Source organism: Lutra lutra, chromosome 14 (assembly GCF_902655055.1).
Source record: "Lutra lutra chromosome 14, mLutLut1.2, whole genome shotgun sequence".
Lineage (NCBI taxonomy): Eukaryota > Metazoa > Chordata > Mammalia > Carnivora > Mustelidae > Lutra > Lutra lutra.
In genome coordinates, this window is record NC_062291.1 from 6,210,455 (window position 1) to 6,230,248 (window position 19,794).

Genomic DNA, 19,794 nt, shown 5'->3' on the forward strand with positions numbered 1-19,794 from the left:
AGGGGGCGGAAAGGGACCCCAGGCACCATCAGTGCAAATGCCCCCCCACCCCTCCCTGCCTCCATCGCGGATGTGGAATCCAGGGCCAGACCGCTCCAAACTGCGTGACCAACAGCCGAGCCTCTCTTTACCTGTGTCCTGATCTCCGGGTTCCGGAAGGCAGCCTAGTGAGCCAAAGAACAGGGTGCCGGCACTGCCAGGTGTGTGGGTACTTCCCCTGGAGGAAGACAATAGCTTCTCATTTCTGGCACTTTGTATTAATTCTTAAGCCTAAATCTCACGGCTGGCTCGCCCGACACCCTGGGGCCTTCCTTCCTGCTGGCGCCTGTCTGCCTACCCGGCTCACCGGGGCTACACCTGCACCAGCTGCCCGCGGGCTGATCTGGCCCTTCTCCCCACTCTTGGCCTCCCTGCTGCATCAGACAGCAGGCCTCACCCCCAGGGCCCCCAGGGCAGGCCCCACTAGAACCCCCTCTGGCCGCTGTCCTCTGCCCACTCCGCTCCTCCTCTGTCAGCTTCGGACCCATGAAATGTTTCCTATTCCGGTCCTCCATCGTCTGTGCCCTCCAAAAGCTGAGACGCTCCCGCCCCGTCTCTGCAGACAACTCCCCGATCAGGGGACCAGGCCTGACATGGCTCCCCAGCAGCCCCGTCTCCTGGGGTCCAAACACCAGCACACTCTCCCCTCCAAACCTCCAAACCAGCTCGTCCCACACCGGCGAGGACACTTTCCTGTGCATCACCTCCCCCAGCACCTCAAAGTCATCTTACACCCCTCTGCACCCCCCCACCCCACATCCAATCACTACGAGCTCCTGCAGGGGTGCCTTTCCTAATGGCTCTCATAATTACTTCTTTCTTACTTCCCCCACCTTCACGAGGAGCCTCCAGAAATACTCCTTTCCTGACACCTTCCTGTCATCCCGACGCTCTCCCTGCGCTGGTGTATCCTTCAGGGGAGCCCAGCATTCAAGGCCTGGACAACGACCCCAACCCGCGTTTCCACGCTTACCTACCCTTCCTTGAACTCCCCACCTTCGCCCGCCTACCTGGTCAGTTGTGATTTCGAACCTGATTTATAAGTGACCGCTTCTTGTATTCCTTTGCCTCAAGAACTAATAACAGGAGCCCACGTTTCCATGGCAAGTCCATGTTTTAGGCACTGCTCTAACCACTTTCCACACACCACGTTGTGGAATCCTCACACCAATGCTAGGAAGCACAGAGAGGTTAAGTAAGTTGCCCAAGGCCACCCAGCCAGCGAGTGGTGGAGTCAGCGTTCAACTCTGTGCCATCTCTGGCTCCAGGGCCACAGAACCAGGAGACCCACACCGACAAACACACCTGCCTGCGCAGAGGGGTTCCCTTACAGTTCAGTATTTTAGCATTAACCAAGACCGGCACGGTGTTAATGTGGATTTTAAAGTGTAATTCCTGAAGGAAAGAAAGTTTTCCCACTGACCTTCAGGCCCAGGAGAGGATGATGAAACGGTAAGTCATCTGGCCATTAAAATTAAGTCCAATCACCCCTAATGGAATGTCACCTCCAAGATAGCCATTAACGCCACCCGCCTTGCACACGGTCGGGGGGGTCTGCATATATCACCATTACCTTGTCTAACCATTAGCCATTTGTCCGAGCGGGGAGACCTGAGGAGACACTGAGGGACACTGGGACCCGCTCAGCACCCGGCAGCGAGGAGCCTGCTGCTTAGTCCATGCGACGGAGGCTGGTAGGGACAGCCGGGAGACACGGGCCTGACCCACATGCAGAATTCTCGCCCTCATGGGGAAATTAGGCTCTGGGAATTCGCAGGCACAATGAGAGAAGGTGGTCATTTTTATCCCATTTTGCATAGGAGACCAACAAGATTCGGGGAGGTGAAGGGACGGGGTAGAAGTAATTGGGGTGCGGGGAGAGGGCTGGAGAGGGCCTTCGGCCTCTGCACCCTGCGGGTCCTCGGGTACCTGCGCAGGCGGCGTTTCTGTGATGTCTATACTCAGCCCCGTAAAGCAGACAGCATGATGCCCATTGCGAGGAGGGAAACCGAGGGCCTGGCCTCTTCCCATGAGTGCACAGTGCCCTTCGCGTGCCACATTGCCACAGCAGCCAGTCCCTCTCCCCAGCGGAAACCCCTGCACCTGCCACAGCTGGAACGACCCACCACCCCAGAGCCAGCCCCCTCGGCTGTGGACCTGAAGTCCCGTCCTGGGGTCTAGCCCTGCCCTCGTGGGCTCCCCCTTGGCTTTGCTGGTCTTCGGAGGCCTCCCCCCCTCCACCGGGTTCTCTTTGTCCCCTCAGCAGGTGGCTCCACAAATCCCCCGACATGCCCAGTGCCATCCACTTCCCTGCATGGACCTACTCCCTCGGCACGGCACGGCCGGCCCCCAGCGCCTCATCCGCCTGCCCCATGGGTCGTGCCTGGCGCTTTCAGCTGAGCCACACTCTGGCTCTGGGTCTGATGTCCCTGGGCTGCGTGGGCTCCTGCACGCCCCCAGCAGACGAGATGACACTCTCGCCACTATGCCCAGGCAAGTCAGCTTTGGATATGGGCCTTGTTTTGCACACTCTGGGCTAGGTTTTGACCTGCCTCTGCAGGTGGAGGCTTGCCCCTGCTTTGATTCCCCTGGAAGCACCTTCAGGAACCTGCGGCATCACTGAATTCACAGACGGTTTTCAGCTTTTAGTTAATTTCTGGAGCCTTCTTCTCCCGAACCGTGTGCTTTTCCGTGTCCGGCCTAGCAGAGGGATCTGGTGCAGCAGGGGCAGCCCATCTCCTCGGGGGCTCTGGGACCCCCCCTTGTACCAGCGAGGGCTTCCCGGTCCCACCAGGCAGAAGTCCTGTCCTGGTTGACCCACGGGTTCCCTAAATGTTCAGCTGGGGGCCCCTCTGCTGCCCTCGAAGATAGGCCAACACCCTGTCCTCTTCCCAGATAAGACAAGCCAAGGCAAGAGGCAACCTCGATTTCAAGCAAAGGTCCCTATGTGAGGAGTTAACCTTCATGAGGTGATTATTGGTGCCAAGCACTGTCTTGAGGATTTTTAGCTGGGTTAACCCCTTGAACCTTTCCTGTGAGGAAGGTACCATTATTTCCCCATTCACGATGAGGAAAGCTGAGGAAAAGGAGCTAAGTAACTTGCCCAGAGTGAGTAATTTGCTGGAGGCTGGGTTCAAACCCAGCCCGTCTGACCTGAGAGCTCGGTCTTGGGCATCAGCTCTCATGCGTGAAATGTAATCATGGTGCTGAGGGAAGAGGAGACTTTGGGGTCAGAATGCTAATTTTCCTCCTTATTCTGTGACACTGGCAAGTTATTTAACCTGTCAGAATTTTGGTTCCCTCACAGGTGAAAACTGGGCTAATAACCACTGTGTGACTGTATCAGGTAGGGTTCGTTAATGAAAATTAAACAGAACAGCTTTTGGAAGTGTCTAGAATAGTGTCTGATGTGTGGTGGGTGTGGGTCACTGTTAGTTCCCTTACTTCCTCTCAGAAAGTCTTCAAAGTGCTTGCTGCCATGGTGATCACCTCAGGGCCAAGTACCTCAGGGTCAAGTGGTTTTTTAACAGTTCATTGAACTGTTCTAAATGAACACTTCTAAGTTTCCAGTGATTTTTTTTTTTAAATCGTCTGACAAGAAAAAGAGAAGAAAAATCTTGGTTTTCCCTAAGATTGGGTCTAGATTAACTGCATTTCCTATCATTTCACATATATATAATAAAACACGATGGTTCTCATATAATATATAAACTACCAAATAACCCTGTTTGGTCAGTGGTCTGGTGTTTCTAGCTTGTCAGGAAGCCAACATAAAACAGTCTGTGTCTGCTTCAGGAAGAGAAACTTTCTCTGAGATAAGGTTTGCTGCCCTTGGTGTCCAGTGCTGAGGACCACGGGGGTGTTGTGAACAGGCCGTAGGTGATTCCGCTCTCATGTAGACCAGGCCTGATGGCTCCTTCTGGAATGCAGCAACTCTGTGCTCCCTATACTGGGCTGGGATCTTCTCTGACTGGTACAAATGAGACTTTTAGAGTTACTTCATGGAGGAATGAGTGTTACATGGGCATAGAATAAAGTCGGGACGCTGACCTGCTTCTCAGAGAATCTGTGGACATAATTCTAATTCTCTTTCTCCCCTTGGACAAATCTTTTAACCTCCCCAAGGCCCATTTTTTAAAAATCATGTGAGAAGTTTAAATGACATTACAAATGTCTCTGAAAATACAGGGTAAAAAAAAAAATACCGAGTAAATACAATTTCCCTTTCCATATGTTATTCTGTATCCTTGGGCTATGTCTGCAATGTTCTTCCCTCTTCACCTTCTCCCCGCAAATTCCTATGCATCCTTCAAGGCTCAGTTGAGAAGCTGCCTCCTCCAGGAAGCCCTCCGGTATTCCAGCAGTCGGACATGGCTGTCCTTCTGTCATCCACAATATCCAACCTTCCTTCTTCTATGGCACTAAGGGTGTATTTCATTAAACAGTGAACTCCTAGCTGGTAAAACGGGCCTTGGCCCCCTATGGACTCCCAGAACCCAGGCAGGCAAGGCCTGGCAGGTGGTAGACTTGCCAAAGAAAAAAAAACAAAACAAACAAAAAAACCCAGCTTGTCAAACCAATGAATCATAGAGCTGAATTCCATGATCCAAGCCATATTTTCTCATTCACTCTCAATACAGCATATGGATTACACCTCTAGAAATAAACAAGTCAAAGGTTGTGAGATCAGGGAATTGGGTCAGAAAGCAAGGAGAGGGGCAGGACGAGCCACCACCCAGGCCCTCGCTCCAGGCAACCTCACTCAATGACAGAGCAACACGGGGAGGTCAAGGGATAACCTTTCTGTCCCTTGCCAAGCTGTAAAAAGTGACGGCAAGAAATCATGCCCTAATTTCCCTCCTCAGATCACACCAGCTTATGGAATTTAACCACATGGACGTTGATAAACCCCAGAGCAAGGTTGGAGGACGAAGTCGACGTCTGGTATCATCCAGGCTCTGGATGGATCCCCAAAACTGCAGAGTCATGCTGAGTCTACAAGGTCATCTGGTCTGCCCTCTCTCTGGGTACAAACCCCTCTGGAGCCAAAGATCACTCCCAGCCGTGGGGGTTTCAAAATCCGAAGACTTTGAAGTTTCAAGTGGCAAAGAGAAAATTCACTCAGAGGCAGTGACGTGTTGGAGCATCGATGGGACGCTTACTGTGCACAAAGCACCGCGTCGGACGTGAGGGACACAGAGATGAAGAGTATCCATCATGCCTGCTCTCAAAAAGCTCACGCTGCGGAGGGACCGAGGGCCGGGGCAGCGGTGGCATAATTGAGGGCACCTGTAATAAGGGCTATAAGACAAGCATAAATGGGAAGACAGAGGCTGAAGCCACGTGTGGGAGTCGTGCAGAACAATTGGCCCCATTCCTTCAAAAACTCGACCGAATCAAATGGTAGACTTGATTCAAAGACATCGACTGTTAAAAAAAAAAAAGGGGGGGAGGGGACAATTGGAATCTCAGTATGGGTCAGGTATTGGATGATAGCAAGGAACTGGTGGTAATTTTTAGGTCCACAACCATGACATCGTTATGTCTGAAAATGTCCGTCTTTTTTAGAGATGCAAAGTCTAGCATGCCGAAGTGAAATGACACTATGCTATAAAAAATTCACGGAGAGAGAGAGAGATGAAGCGAGTGTGGCTGATTCTTGATTCCAGATGACACATGGGTGGTGCCCACCATACTCTGCTCCCAGTTTGAGGCATGTTTGAAAGGCTCCTCCTGCAGGAAGGTTAAAAATGGGGGCTGGGTAGAGGCACCTGGGTGGCTCAGTGGATTAAGCCTCTGCCTTCGGCTCAGGTCATGATCTCAGGGTCCTGGGATCGAGCCCCGCATCAGGCTCTCTGCTCAGCGGGGAGCCTGCTTCCTCCTCTCTCTCTGCCTGCCTCTCTGCCTGCTTGTGATCTCGGTCTGTCAAATAAATAAATAAAATCTTTTTTAAAAATGGGGGGGAGGGAGGCAGCAGGCAGCAGAAAAGATACTTTCAGCAGAGTCTTGAAAGGTGAGCAGTATCTCACAGGTGGAAACGGGACCGTCGTCGGGGAGGGGCGGGGACCAGCCCAGCAGAGTCGCTGGGGCAGGAAGGGCCGGCAGAGGCTAGGGTGCCCCTGTGTGGATCAGAGTCCCAAACATCGGCCCCTCGGGTTAAAAGGGCCACCTGTGTGTTGACCTGTTTCTCAAGGATGTGGTAAGTGCTGATCAAGAAATAAGGCAAAAGAGGCGGGAAATTCTGGCCCCTGAATGGAGGCTGAGGGGGAGGGCGCCAGAAAATTTTCCAAAACAACTTGTTTGTTCTCACTGGGCTGACCCTTGCCTCTAGGACAGTCCCCGCACCCGTCACTGCTTGCGTAATTGCCCCTCCTGCTGGATCAGGGCTCCCTCTACAGAGACCACCAGCCCCACATAAGACTCACTGTCTTCTTGGGAATACAGTTCCCATAGTCCTTCCTTCTGTGGATTGGCCAGCATCTCTGGAGAGAGCAGACCAGAGGTGACCACACAGAGCCCACTTGACTCTCCCCTCCCCTACACCTGCCCAGTGGTGCATCCACCAGCCTCTCCCCTCCCCCAACCACCCCTGCCCAACTCTTCCCACCCACCCTCCCAATCTGGATCCCTCTGCTGGGGCAGGGTGGGTTTTCGGGACCTGCCACAAAGTCCTCCCTCATCGCTGAGCCTGATGTTTCTGGCTTATCCTGTTCTGCTGAGATCAAGGAAAAGTGAACCCGGGTCATATCTACGGAGTGGCTCAGTGTTCTCCTCATGGGGTCATTGCATTTGACAGCCTGAGAGTCACTCGGAAATTGCCCTCGGTTCACGAGGGCCAGATGGGATGTTCCTCTCTTGCAAGCTTATCTTCCCTTTGCAGCCCCAGTCACTAACTGCCACGGGTTGCAAAATCAAAGAGAAAATATTTATAATGCGAGCTGGCCTAAAAAAGGCTGAGATGGGGATCAGCATACTTTCAGCTGGGCTTGACCTCTTCCCAACAAAGCCCTGGGGAGAGGGGACGCCATCTGGTTACAAAGAATGTGGCTTTCAGAGTCAGCCTGAGAACTGGGTTCAAATCCCGCCTCCCCACCTAGTCGTTTGGACGACAGAGCTAACCTCAGATTGTATGTTCTCTCCCGGAGGGTTTTGCAGATTAACTGAGAGGCATGCGAGTGAGATGCCCAGTGTGAGGTAGCCCACGTTGCCTCCTCCTCCCACTGCGGACATCTGGTTCTCCATCTTTCAGATAAGGGAGTTGGAGGACATGAACACCAAGGCCACTTTCAGCTCCAACTTTCTGCCATTCCACCAAACTCCAGGAGCAGTGAGTCACTGTCCTTGGAGGACTTGGCGGTTCGCTGCCTCTGTCACCCTGCCTGTCCCAATGCCCTGGGCACAGCTAGTCCTGTGAAGCCACAAAGACACAGAGACCCGGATGGAGGCTTGGCCGCACATCCAGACAGGCTCCCAAGCTCCCCTTCTCCATCCAGAGGGTCTTCTCTGTCCCAGACCATGGCAGGCTCCTCCTTCCCTCATTCCCACACCACCCTGAAGGTCACCGGTTGGGTAGAAAGGCATTGTCAGAAACTTGGACCTTAGCCATTTTCCTGGTAGGTAGTGTGGTGGATCGAATATTCCCTCAGCAGATGCTGGGAAACTAATTCCTCCCCGCAGGCAGAGGGCTTTGGGCCCATCTGCTCCTCCAGTCCCTCACCTCTCAAGTGGTAATCTGCCCCATCCCTCCTTGGAAGGTCGCTTGGGGTCCTGACATTGGGGCTTGACATTCTGGAAAATATAACACCCGGGAAGAAGGAGCATGAGGATGACTCCAGTTTGGTCCCCAGATGTCCAGAGAGGGTCCCTCCAGCAGCAGAGGAACCACCCTTAGTCCCTTTCTCCGCACAGCTGCCATTGGCCAACACTCTTCTGGCGGAAACGGTGGGACTTTTTCTCCCCTTACCCTACACCCTCGTGAAGTGGCCTGGCCACCCTTCCCTGGGAAACCCCATGGGCTAATTTCTTCCACCAGGCTCTCATGGCCTCCAAGGAAGTGACCATATGTCTCCTCTACCCAGACCATCCCAGTTTACTCCCATTACCCACAGTAATTACTAATAGCCCCTCTTTCCATTCTCAAAAAAGGTCTCACCTTGCATGAGAAAGTTGATGGTCCCCCTACCTCTGGGCCATGAGGCCCCTCCACAGACCTGCCATCTAGCTGCACGACCTCACCATTGAGGTTATTTCAAGGTGGCTCACTCCCTTTAGAGATCATCTAACACAGATGTTATCCCCTATTTTGCGGCTGCCAAAGGGGACGTGGCTGTCAAGATAACAGAACAAAGATCAGAAGACGCCAGGCACAGGTGTGCCCACGGCCATCACCAAGGAGGGACGCAACTGTTTTGCTCCCCTGGAAGAACGTTTTTCCTCCTCCACAATTCTCTTGCCCCATTTTTATCTGAAGCGTACCTCTGCCATAGCAGCCCCCCTCACCCAGGGCTGCCCCTGGTGGTGGCTCCCAAGGCCTGGAAGTGGCTTCAGTCCGAGGAGAGGCACATGGAGCCAAGGACATCATACGCCAGACAGACTGAAGCTCCCTGTCCCTCGGGCTGATTGTCCTCTGTGGTTACCACACCATGACAAGAGAAACTTGAAGGAAGGGTTAGGATGCCACAGATAGTTGAACTGCTGATGTCTGGACATTTTTTTCCCTCCTCGGCCAGCAATCCTGTGGTTTTTCTTATTGGACCATAGAGGGAACAAAATGCCTTCTAGAGCATTTTATGTCTGCAACCGTTTATAAATTTGTTACTCCCACACACAAGCACCAGGCCCATTTTACAGGTGGTGAAACTAAGTTCAGATAAGGGAGGAAATGCTGGTCTTTAAGTTGACCTAACCAATCAGGCTTACTTCTAGAAATAATCAAGCCTTTGACCAAATTGTTCACACACACACAGACACACACAGACACACATTCAAACCTGTTCTCTCTCTCTCTCAGACACACACACTCACACTTCACACAAACTCTGCCATTCCCTAGGGGACTTCATATGGTTTCCCTGCTCTGGTTTTACTCATGATGCTTTCCTACTTCCCGGCTATAAATACACCAAGGTCAAAGCTGTCTTAGTTTCACTCGACCAGCCAAAGAAGCAGTTACTCTGAAACAGACAGCAGGGAGCGGCCAGCAAAGGGAGAGGGGACAGATTTGCTCCACCCAGGACAGAGACAGAACTGGCTTTGTATCTGGCCTTTTGGATGCGGCAGCCAGAGCGCCCTACAGTGAGGCCAGGCCCATCACACATTCCTGGTCCCCCCAAAGGCTTGGACTGAGCAAACAAGTGTCCCCAAGTCACTCTCCTTGGAGTCACGGACTGGCTAAGGCGAGATCCCCTCCTTGTGAGCCACAGGACCCTGCTGGGAAAACCCACCTCTAGCCTTTTGAGGCAGGGCTTTGAGGCCATACCCCAGAGAAGCCATTTCTCCTCGATACCTCTGTCTTCCTCTTTCCTCATGTGCCCAGTAAATTCTTCCTCCATTCCTCCTTGACTTAGTCTCATGCTTCTTTTGTTCTTGTTGTTTTTTGTAATTAAGACACAGCTATAGGGGCACCTGGGTGGCTCAGTGGGTTAAAGCCTCTGCCTTCGGCTTGGGTCACGATCTCAGGGTCCTGGAATCGAGCCCCGTGTTGGGCTCTCTGCTCCGCAGGGAGCCTGCTTCCTCCTCTCTCTCTCCACCTGCCTCTCTGCCTGCTTGTGATCTCTGTCAAATGAATAAATAAAATCTTAAAAAAAAAAAAAGACACAACTGTAGCAGTTGTATGATTATGGAGTAGTGACATTAGCAAGGACTTGCTGGCTGCTTGCTCTGTATCTGGTGCCCAGCGTCCGTGATCCTATATAACTTTCCCAGCAGTCCTGGAGTATAGGTACTACTGATGGTGAGTACTGTTGTCTCTGTCAGCATACAGGTGACAAGACTGGCCTGTAAGGTTAGGTCACGTGCCCAGAGTCACACAGCTACTAGGCATGAACCAAGGTTACCCAAATCTGTCCTGAACCCTATTCTCTAAGACATTACGCCCCCGCCTGCCCCATAGCATCGGCAGTCCCAGGGCTGCCCGAACGGAACCAGACAGCAACAGGTGCTAACAGCGGCTTCCTGACCTGAAAAGGGTGAGGGAGGGGGATTCTGGGTCAAAGAGGTTTCAGAAATAACTCCATCCCCGCGGTTCTCAAACCTTTTGTTTCAGGAACCTTTTACAGCCCTTAAAAATTTCTATTATTAGAGTGCCTGGGTGGCTCAGTCCGTTAAGCGTCTGCCTTTGGCTCAGGTCATGATCCCAGGGTCCTGGGATCAAGCCTCATGTCAGGACCCTCATTAAGTGGGGAGTCTGCTTCTCCCTCACCCTCTGCCTCTCCCCCTTCTTATGTTCTCTCTCTCTCTCCCAAATAAATAAATAAAATCTTTTTTAAAAATTCTATTATCAGGGTACTTGGGTGGCTCAGTTGGTTAAGTATCTGCCTTCAGCTCCGGTTATGATCCCGGCGTCCTGGAATCAAGCCCCGCATCGGGCTCCCTGCTTGGGAGGGCACCTGCTTCTCCCTTTCCCTCTGTTCCGCCCCCTACTCATTCTCTCTCTTTCTGAATCAAATAAATAAATAAAATCTTCTTTTTTAAATTTCTATGATCGAAATCCCCAAAGGGCTTCTGTTTATGCGGCTTATGTCTACCAAAGGTACTGTCTTAGAACTGAAACCGAAACAATTTTAATATTCATAATTTGCTTAAAAACAACAATAATAACTTCCCACGTGCTAACACAAACGCCGTATTTTGGCAGAAGAGGAGTGTAAACCAAGCTAGCGGGAAGAGCGGCAGCATTTCACAATTTCGTGAACCTCCTGAGTGCTGAGCTCCGGGACCAAATTCTCGTTTCTGCTTCTGAAACCACTGTGTCGCCCTGTCGTGAAGTGGGTGGGAAACTCCACCGCACACTCGTGGGAAAGCAAAGGCAAAAGAGACAAATGATGCCTTAGCATTGTTGTCAAAGAGCCACAACATCCCAGAGTCTCCCTAAAAAGTGGGGCTGTCTCCTTGGCATGATGGAAAGCCCCAGAAGGGGTGAGGTGGAGAATGGCGTGTTCCGAGTTACACAGGAGGGAGTTCACGTGGGGGCTGTGTCCAGCAGAAACGGAAGAGAGACAAGGGTGGGAGAGGAGGGACCCGTCAGGAGACTCCGGGAGAAGTCAGGGCAAAGACAAGCATGGCCTCGGCCGGGAGGCTGGCAGAGACACACTGATTCTGGAGAATGCTGCACGCGTGGCTCCATGGCAGGAAGGAGAGCTGTGCAGGAGGGAGGGAAGCCTCTAGTGCCACACTCGGAGGGGCCTGATGCTGCCAAAGGGCTTGAGGGAAGAGCCTGCCTGGACAGATGGCCTGCTGCTCGCTGCCACGTCCTGGGCTATGCTCAAAGCGTAGACATCAGACGGTAGGCGGGCCTCGGCCATAGAGATGGGCCTGCCCTTCCCAGAGCAAGAACAGGCCCAGTGGGGCCTCAGTGGCCCCCTCCCTGCAGCATACCGATCCCCCAAAGAATGGTCGAGCTCGTGCCCATGCACGCTCTGGATGCTGGAGTTAGCAGAGCCACGGCCATGTAGAGTCCCCAAAGCCAGGAACAGCACCTTTCCAGACCCTGCATGGAGAACCTGCTAGTCCCTCCCAGAAAACTAATGTAATTAATGGCGGCATAGACCTGTGGCCTCCTGCTGCCCTGTGCCAGTGCCCCAGGCCCAGTGTCCCCCAGGCCAGCAGTCTATGCCTATGGGAGTTGCCCATGGTATGGTGGATTGCACCATCAGCCCTGTTCTTCTCCCCCTATGCATGTAGCCTTGCCATTGAGGAATAACCCTTCCCCACCCCTTGGGCTTGGCCATGTGACTTGTGTTGGCCACAGTTATGTGGACAGAAAGGCCATGCGCCAATTCCAGACCTGGGTCTTGAGAGTTTTGTGTGTTTCCACTTGCTCTTTTGTTGCTCCGTCGTTATCAAAAGAAGAGCTACTGACAGGTCACTGTGACCCCTTAGCCTGGGACCTGGGATAAACAACCATGGAATAAGAGCAGCCCAACTAACCCTCACAGACCTACAGCCTGAAACTCAACCATCCCACTTAACCCACAAATCCCTGAAGATGTTTATTGTCATTCACTACTGGGACTTCTGGAGTGCTTTGTTACACAGTGATAGCTAACTAATACACCTGTTTCTTTGCCTATAGTCTCTCTAAGACTATGAGTTATACAAAGGCTTAGACCACATTTATTTTTTATCTTGCTCCCCAAGAGCCTAGCATGTTGCAATTATTTAATAAGCATCTTTGAACATATGGAAGAATTTATAGATACACAACTGGACTCCTCCAGGAACCAGACTAGCCTTCCAGGAGACCTCTGACCCGAGGAGGGTCCCAGGAAAGACTAAAGAATACCAACTAGGTACCCCAAGGAGACACACACACACACAATCCCGGGGCTAAGCCAACATTAGGCCAGCCCTCAAAACAGTCAATGGGCCGGGCAATGACTGTTGGGATTGTGCTTAGCTGACCCTTGAATGGACTGGTATCCTTGGCTTCGTTCTCATGGATCAGAGCAAACAGCCTCTCTTAGAGGTAAACCCTAATGATTGCTGGCCCTTCTGTGCCCTAAATCACCCTCTCTGAGGCAGAGAGCTCTGGAGAGGGGCTCCACACCTATGTACCTGCCCCGTGATATTCTGAACTGAATGTTTGAGTCCCCCCATGAAGTTCATATATTGAACCCCTAATCCCCAGTGTGATGGCATTAGGAGGTGGAGCCTTTGGGAGGTGATTAGGTCATGAGGGTGGGGCCCTCCCCAGAGGATTAGTGCCCAGAGGCATAAGAGTTTGCTTCCTCTCTCTCTGCAACTAGAGGACACAGCGAGAAGATGGCCGTCTATGAACCCAGAAGCAGGGCCTCACCAAACACTGAATCTGCTAGTGTCTTGACCTTGGACTTCTCAGCCTCCAGAACCATAAGAAATAAGTATCTGTTGTTTTAAGATGCCCGGTCTACCATAATTTGTTATGGCAGCCTAAACTGCATGAGACCCATGGAATGGCCAATGTCCCAAGAGGATCCCATTCATCATAAATAAAAGGAGATTAACAGACCAGGAGAGGCCCTCCTAAGAAGCAGAGGGAGGTTGGAGCAGCTGGTCTGACATCCTGAGTTCTCCCAGACTTGACACCTCTGGATACACAGCCATGTCCCCATGGATGTGTCCCCCTAAAAGGGACAGGCTAAGTGGGGTATCGGAGGGAAAGTGGAGCTTGTCTATGACTGATCACACTCACCAGCTCCATGGCATTGGGGACCAAAGGCCACAGTGCAAGGAGCCCTCTGCTGAGGGTCAGCAGCCCAGAGGGCAGGGTAGGTGAACCCTGATTGAAGTTAGGGCTCCTTTCTCTTTCCCACTGCCTGTGACCTCTTGGATGACCAGGAGCACAGAGGACCCCAGCTTTACCTAGAATGTTCAACGTTATTACTGTCCCTGGAGACAGCCCAGGCCCTGCAGCAGCCTGGGAGCAGGGGGAGCCTCAGAGAGCCATAGTAGTTGTTAGCTGGCTCCCTTGTGGGGAAAGTACCACATCTGAACTTCCAGTAGACCTTGGCCTTGAGGCAATCTTGACTGTGAAAAAGCTCCACTATTTCTGGAAATTAGTTTAGGGGGAACACTTATAACTTACCTCACTTATCACTGGAAGGGCAACCCCAGCTCTTTTGAAGGAGGCTATGAAATAACCCTTGTCATCTTCCTCCAGGTTTGGGATTGTATCTCTACTGTAAGCCAACGAACAGCACCACGTCGAATCTGGATCTATGAAGACGGAGTAACCAGGGCTCACGTTATGAACGAGTCCAGCAGTTTGGTGCCTGGCAGCTGGGATGTGGGGGGACCCAAAGCACCATCCCCCTGCCCAATGCCAAGAGCTATTGGGCCAAGCTGCCTGGCTCACAGAGGTGGGCACAGCTGAGAAACACAGGCAGCACCCCACACTGGAAACAGAAAGGGGGGGGTCCCTCTGCATTCGTTTTTTTGGAAAGAGGATGTCTCCCATGGCCCTGCTCCTCTATAGCAATGCTTTTGTTTTCAGCTTCAGCCAATGACCCAGCACAGGGAGGCTCCGGGGTGTCGGGCTCTGCATGTTCACCGAGAAGCCAGAGGTGACGCTGAACTCTGAAAAGCTCCCCCTGTGCGGTGCTCGCATCTCGATTCTGAGTTTCGGAAGTTGGGAACCCAATGACATAATAGAAGTGTAAGATCGCAGGACTCGTTACCTGTGAGCCCATCGTCGGCCTAGCAGATGCCACTTGGGTGAAGTCACCCACAGCAGATGTATTGGAAGGATGTCACCCACGATGAAAGTGGTACCTTCTGTCCCTCAGGGCCGGCACGGTAAGTGTGGATGAAGAGGGGGTTGACATTTCGATTTAAAGCTCTAGTAAGGGGCGCCTGGGTGGCTCGGTGGGTTAAGCCGCTGCCTTCAGCTCAGGTCATGATCCCAGGTCCTGGGTTCAAGCCCCACATCGGGCTTTCTGCTCAGCAGGGAGCCTGCTTCCTCCTCTCTCTCTGCCTGCCTCTCTGCTTACTTGTGATTTCTCTCTGTCAAATAAATAAATAAAATCTTTAAAAAAAAAAAAGAAAAAAGCTCTAGTAACCTGCAGGTAATGTTTCAAGGATGCTCAGAGCACAGGAGGCAAAGGAAGAAACCCAGGATGGACCTTAACCCCTTCACCTCCACCTCCTGTTGGCCGGGACCTTCTCAGCTACAAGTAATGGCAGGAGGCACTGCCAGGAAAGGTGGGGGTGGCGGGGGGCGGTGTTGGGAGGTTTCCCAGCCTTGGCACCAAAGGCCAGGTGTAGTCACAGATCGTTCACAGGCAAGAACACGTTGCCTAATGGATCTGTTCCTTCAGACTTCCATTAACGGAAACAAATATTTATTAACTCTCTGATCTGATCAAAAATAAATATTGAGTACCTGTGTGAGGCTTAGGCCAGGTCCTCAAAGAGGCTAACACAAAGCAAACCCACCTAAATGAGTGTAGAACCAACAGCAGGTTGAAAGAGCTAATGTAAAGGGGAATCAGAGCTCACCGTCCGGGGGCCTGGGGTAGGGGATTCAGCCTCTCCAGCGGCAGTGCATTCAGCTCTCACTTAAGAAATGGATGTCCTGGGTCCCTGGGTGGCTCAGTCATTAAGCATCTGCCTTCGGCTCAAGTCATGCTCCCAGGGTCCTGGGATCGAGTCCCACATTGGGCTCCCAGCTTGGCGGGAGGCCTGCTTCTCCCTCTCCCACTCCCCCTGCTTGTGTTCCCTCTCTCACTGGGTCTCTCTGTCAAATAAATAAATAAAACCTTAAAAAAAGAAAGAAAGAAAGAAATCGAAGTCCTGCCGAGCACTGATATACCATCGTTCTAAATATCCCAAGCCGGCAGGTAGCAATAGAAGCCCACATGTCTAGGTCAGCAGGCCCCGGCACACCTGTGGGCCCCCCCTAAGCTGGACCCAGGCTTTTCCTTTGAGGGATAAGTGGGCGTCTAAGGGCAGAGAGAGAGGAGGGCTCCTTTGAACGCACCCTGTAGCAGGAGAGGTAAGAGAGAGGGGTGGTGTTCAGGAGAAGAGAGCAGAAGTAGGAAAAGGCAGAAAGACAGCTAGGAAGAACTGAAATCATAGGCCCCGACCAAACCAGGACATAAAAACCAGAATCAGTTCACTCTCCAGCCAGACTCTTGACCAAACCCACTGGCCTACCCCTCAGATTCACTGGAACAATGCCTCGTCTCTGGCCTGTGTTCTATTGGATGCTGGTAACAATCCTGCAAGATAAAGCAAGGATTATTCACCCATTTTACAGATGGGAAACGGAGCATCGTGGCCCAGGAGCTGGCCCACAGCTGACGGTTGAATCACCCTTACACCATGGAGTCCGAGAGCCCATTTTGAACTGAATCCCAAAATACAGACTTTTTCGGAGTCTAAAGGCCTTCTAAAAACTACTGAACCGAGACATCAAAATACTCTCCAAACATAACTGTCCTTTCATCCATTTCTGGAAACTTGTATAGAGAGGACCACCAGATAGCCCTTTGCCTGAGACTACGGGCAAGCCCCTGAGGTCAGCTGGGAGAAAAAAAGCCCCTCATCAATCAGTACAAGGAGGCCAGCCCTCCACCAGCCCAGAACCCCTGCTGTTGGAATGTCTTTTTTTTTCAACCTGGAGTATAAAATAAATGAGGTCTGCAGGAATGTTGAGCTTCAAGATGGGATGAACACACACACACACACACTCAGTGGACACATCGCTTGGGAAGCACACATGCACAGAGGAGGTACAGATGAACTTGTGTAGGGACGACTCAGGATCATGGACTCTAGATCACAGGGAACCTGCATGAGCCTCTAGCCCAACAACCCTTTCATTTTGGGAAAGAGAACACGGAGAGACCCAGGAAGGTCGGATGCCTTTCTCAAGGTCATAGAGCTAGCGTTCCCATTCATCGCCAGTCTGCCTCTCCAGACTCCAGGCCGTGGCCTTCCCCTTCCCAGAGCCAAGAAAAGCCCCTGTCCTTGCTCTTTGAGCCACACTCTGCAGGGGAACCCATCACTGGGGCGCCATCAGCCACGCATGGCTGCTGAGCCCTCCTCGGGGTCATGGCCCAGTAGGGCCGCTGCCAGATTCCAGCCTGCAGGGACTGGAGGGCTGGCGTGGGAGCGGGGCCAGGAGGGGGGCTCGCTGGGAAGAGAGCTGAGGTAGGAGGGGACGGAGGAGTGCCTGCAGGACGAGGCTCAGTGTAATGACATGAGTGGCCGTGCCCCATGAGCAACGCATCAGCTGGGCACAAACAAGTGTGACTACAGGAGCCCCGTGACGCAGAGTTCAAGAACAGGCCAAACTAACCTAAGAGGATACAACTTGAGAAGTGAGGGACGTCAGGTGGGCAGTGGGCTGTCTCCTGCAAAGGAGTAGGAAGAAACTTGCTGGGATGGTGAAATGCTCTCTAGCTTGACCTGGGAAGTGGTCACACATGTGTGCAAACGCGACCATTCAGTGAGCTGTGCAGTCACTGTATGTATCCTCATGTTTTATTGTGTATAAGTTGTGCCTCAAACAAAGTCCGCTGGAAAGATAAAGAATGGGCCGAGTCGGGCTATCCTGCCCCTGGAAATCCCGGACATGTGGTATTTCACTGTTCAGCTGGGCCTTTTGCAGGGGAATATGAGCATCAGGATGAGAAAACATACGTGAGAGTGTCCTTGTCCCAAAAAGGAATGTCACAAACCCATTGCTCAATCTGGTGACATAAGTAAACATGGGTTCAAAGAATTTAGCCCCAAGGTTGCTCGGCTTGAACACGGGACGGGATCAAGGATGAGTCTGCAATGAGGCTGGAGGGGAAGGGCTTGCAAAGAACACGCTCGGCAACAGCCGTAAATTGGGAATGAGGAAAGTCCCCCAGGAGGCTGCCTCCGTGGACTGAACACGACAGGATCCCGGACCTCCCCTCTGAGCACCTCCCAGGCTCCACACCCACTGTGTCAGTCCTCATTCCGGCCTCGAAAGGGGGACATAAGTACCCACTCACCAGACAGGAAAACTGAGGTCACACAGCTAGCGAGTGGCCAAGCGGGGAAGTCAGTGAACGGCCCGCGTTCGAGTAGCTGCTGCTACAGGGGAAATCCTTGCGGGCACCTGCTCTCGTGGGCTCTATGGTCTGTGGGGGGGATGAGGGCAGACAGTGAAACAAGAAACCCCAAAGCAGTGTGGCCACTGTGGGAGTCCAGGTGCCTGGGGGCTGACGGAGGACATCCCGGAAGAAGTGACATTTGAGCCGGGATGACCAGAGGAAGGATGTCATGGGAGCCCTCGCCCAGGAGATATGGCATAGCCAGAGGGCTGAGGGGCTCGACACCCCACCCACACCTCTAACACCGCACACCCCACACAGCTCCAGGCCCGCCACACCTCACTTGGAAAGCACTTGACAATTTTCAAATCACTTTCACATATGTTTTCTCATTTGAGTCTTATAGTGGTGTTATTCACCCCACTTTGCGGGTGGAAAAAAAAATGAGACATGAAATGACTCAGCGGGGCACGCAATGAGTCAGCATCCAGGCGAGGTGAGCGGCCCTGCCACATGGTGCCCAGACCCGAAAGAGGCCCAATCGCATGTCGCACATGCCACAGAGAGGAAGACCAATGATGCCGAGCTGGGGAAAACGCCCGCTTCTCTTAAATGCCCCCAGATTCCTCCTCCCTTCCTGTTGTGGTGGTTTTCCACCGAAATCTGGGTTGGCAGCCACGGCCCCTGGATTCTGAGAAAGCCCCGAACCTTCTTGACTGCTGAAGACACCCGCTCCTGGAAGGGACAGCACCCGGCCTGGAAGCCTGGAACCCCGGGGCCCCCAGCGAGTGGAAGCGATCGCGGACTCAGGACGTGCACCAGACCTTCCTGCAGCTGTGACAACAATAGCCGCGGGGAGCAACGGAGACCGCGCAGGAGGCTTGGGCCAAAGATCCCGGGTACCCAGATCGGCCCCGCTCTGGAAGGAAGCCACTTCCCATGTGCACGTTATAACAGTGCTGCAGGATTTCTTTGTTTCCACTGAGATTTCCACTGAAGAGCAGCTGTCAGCCGCTCAGGAAGACGGCGCCGTGTTCCAAGTCTTTCTTCTTTGCAAGCGATCGTCAGTAAACACGCGGCTGCCCTTTCCAGCAGGGGCACAGCGCAGGCAGGCGCCGCTGCCCGAGGACGCAAAACGTTTCTGCCTACGTTCAAGCCTTTGTTTGTGCCTCCGTCTGAGGGGTCACCGTTCCTCCATGGAGAAGACAGGGTTCCAGAATACACCGCTGAAGGAGGCGGTTATCTGAAGCACCTTCTACTCTCTTCTAGAACCTTCCTTTGGTCTTTACAAAAGTTTCAGTGGAATAAATGGTGCTTACCAGGGGTTGGGAGAAGCAGGGAGAGGAGTGAGTACTTCATGAGGGCAGAGTGTCTGGGAAGATTAAAAAAAGCTCTGGAGACGGATGGTGCTGAGGGCTGGACGGTAGTGTGGACACGCCTAATGCCATTGAACTGTACACTTGAAAATGGCTCAACTATGGGCACCTGGGTGGCTCAGTCATTAAGCATCTGCCTTCGTTCAGCTCAGGTCATGATCTCAGGGTCCTGGGATCGAGCCCTGCATCCAGCTCTCTGCTCGGCGGGGGGCCTGCTTCCCTTCCTCTCTCTCTGCCTGCTGCTCTGCCTACTTCTGATCTCTGTCAAATAAAATAAATAAATAAAATCTTTTAAAAAAATTTTTTATTAAAAAAATAAAAATAAAAAATAGATCAAATGGTAAATTTTATGTTAAGTGTATTTTACCATAAAAAAATAATGCAAGGGGCGCCTGGGTGGCTCAGTGGGTTAAGCCGCTGCCTTCGGCTCAGGTCGTGATCCCAGGTCCTGGGTTCGAGCCCTGCATCGGGCTCTCTGCTCAGCGGGGAGCCTGCTTCCTCCTCTCTCTCTGCCTGCCTCTCTGCCTACTTGTGATCTCTCTCTGTCAGATAAATAAATAAAATCTTAAAAAAAAAATAATGCAAAATAAAAGTGTCAATGAAATTTTTAAAAAACTGTCACCATGCTGGAAAGAATCTGAAAGGGTTTACAA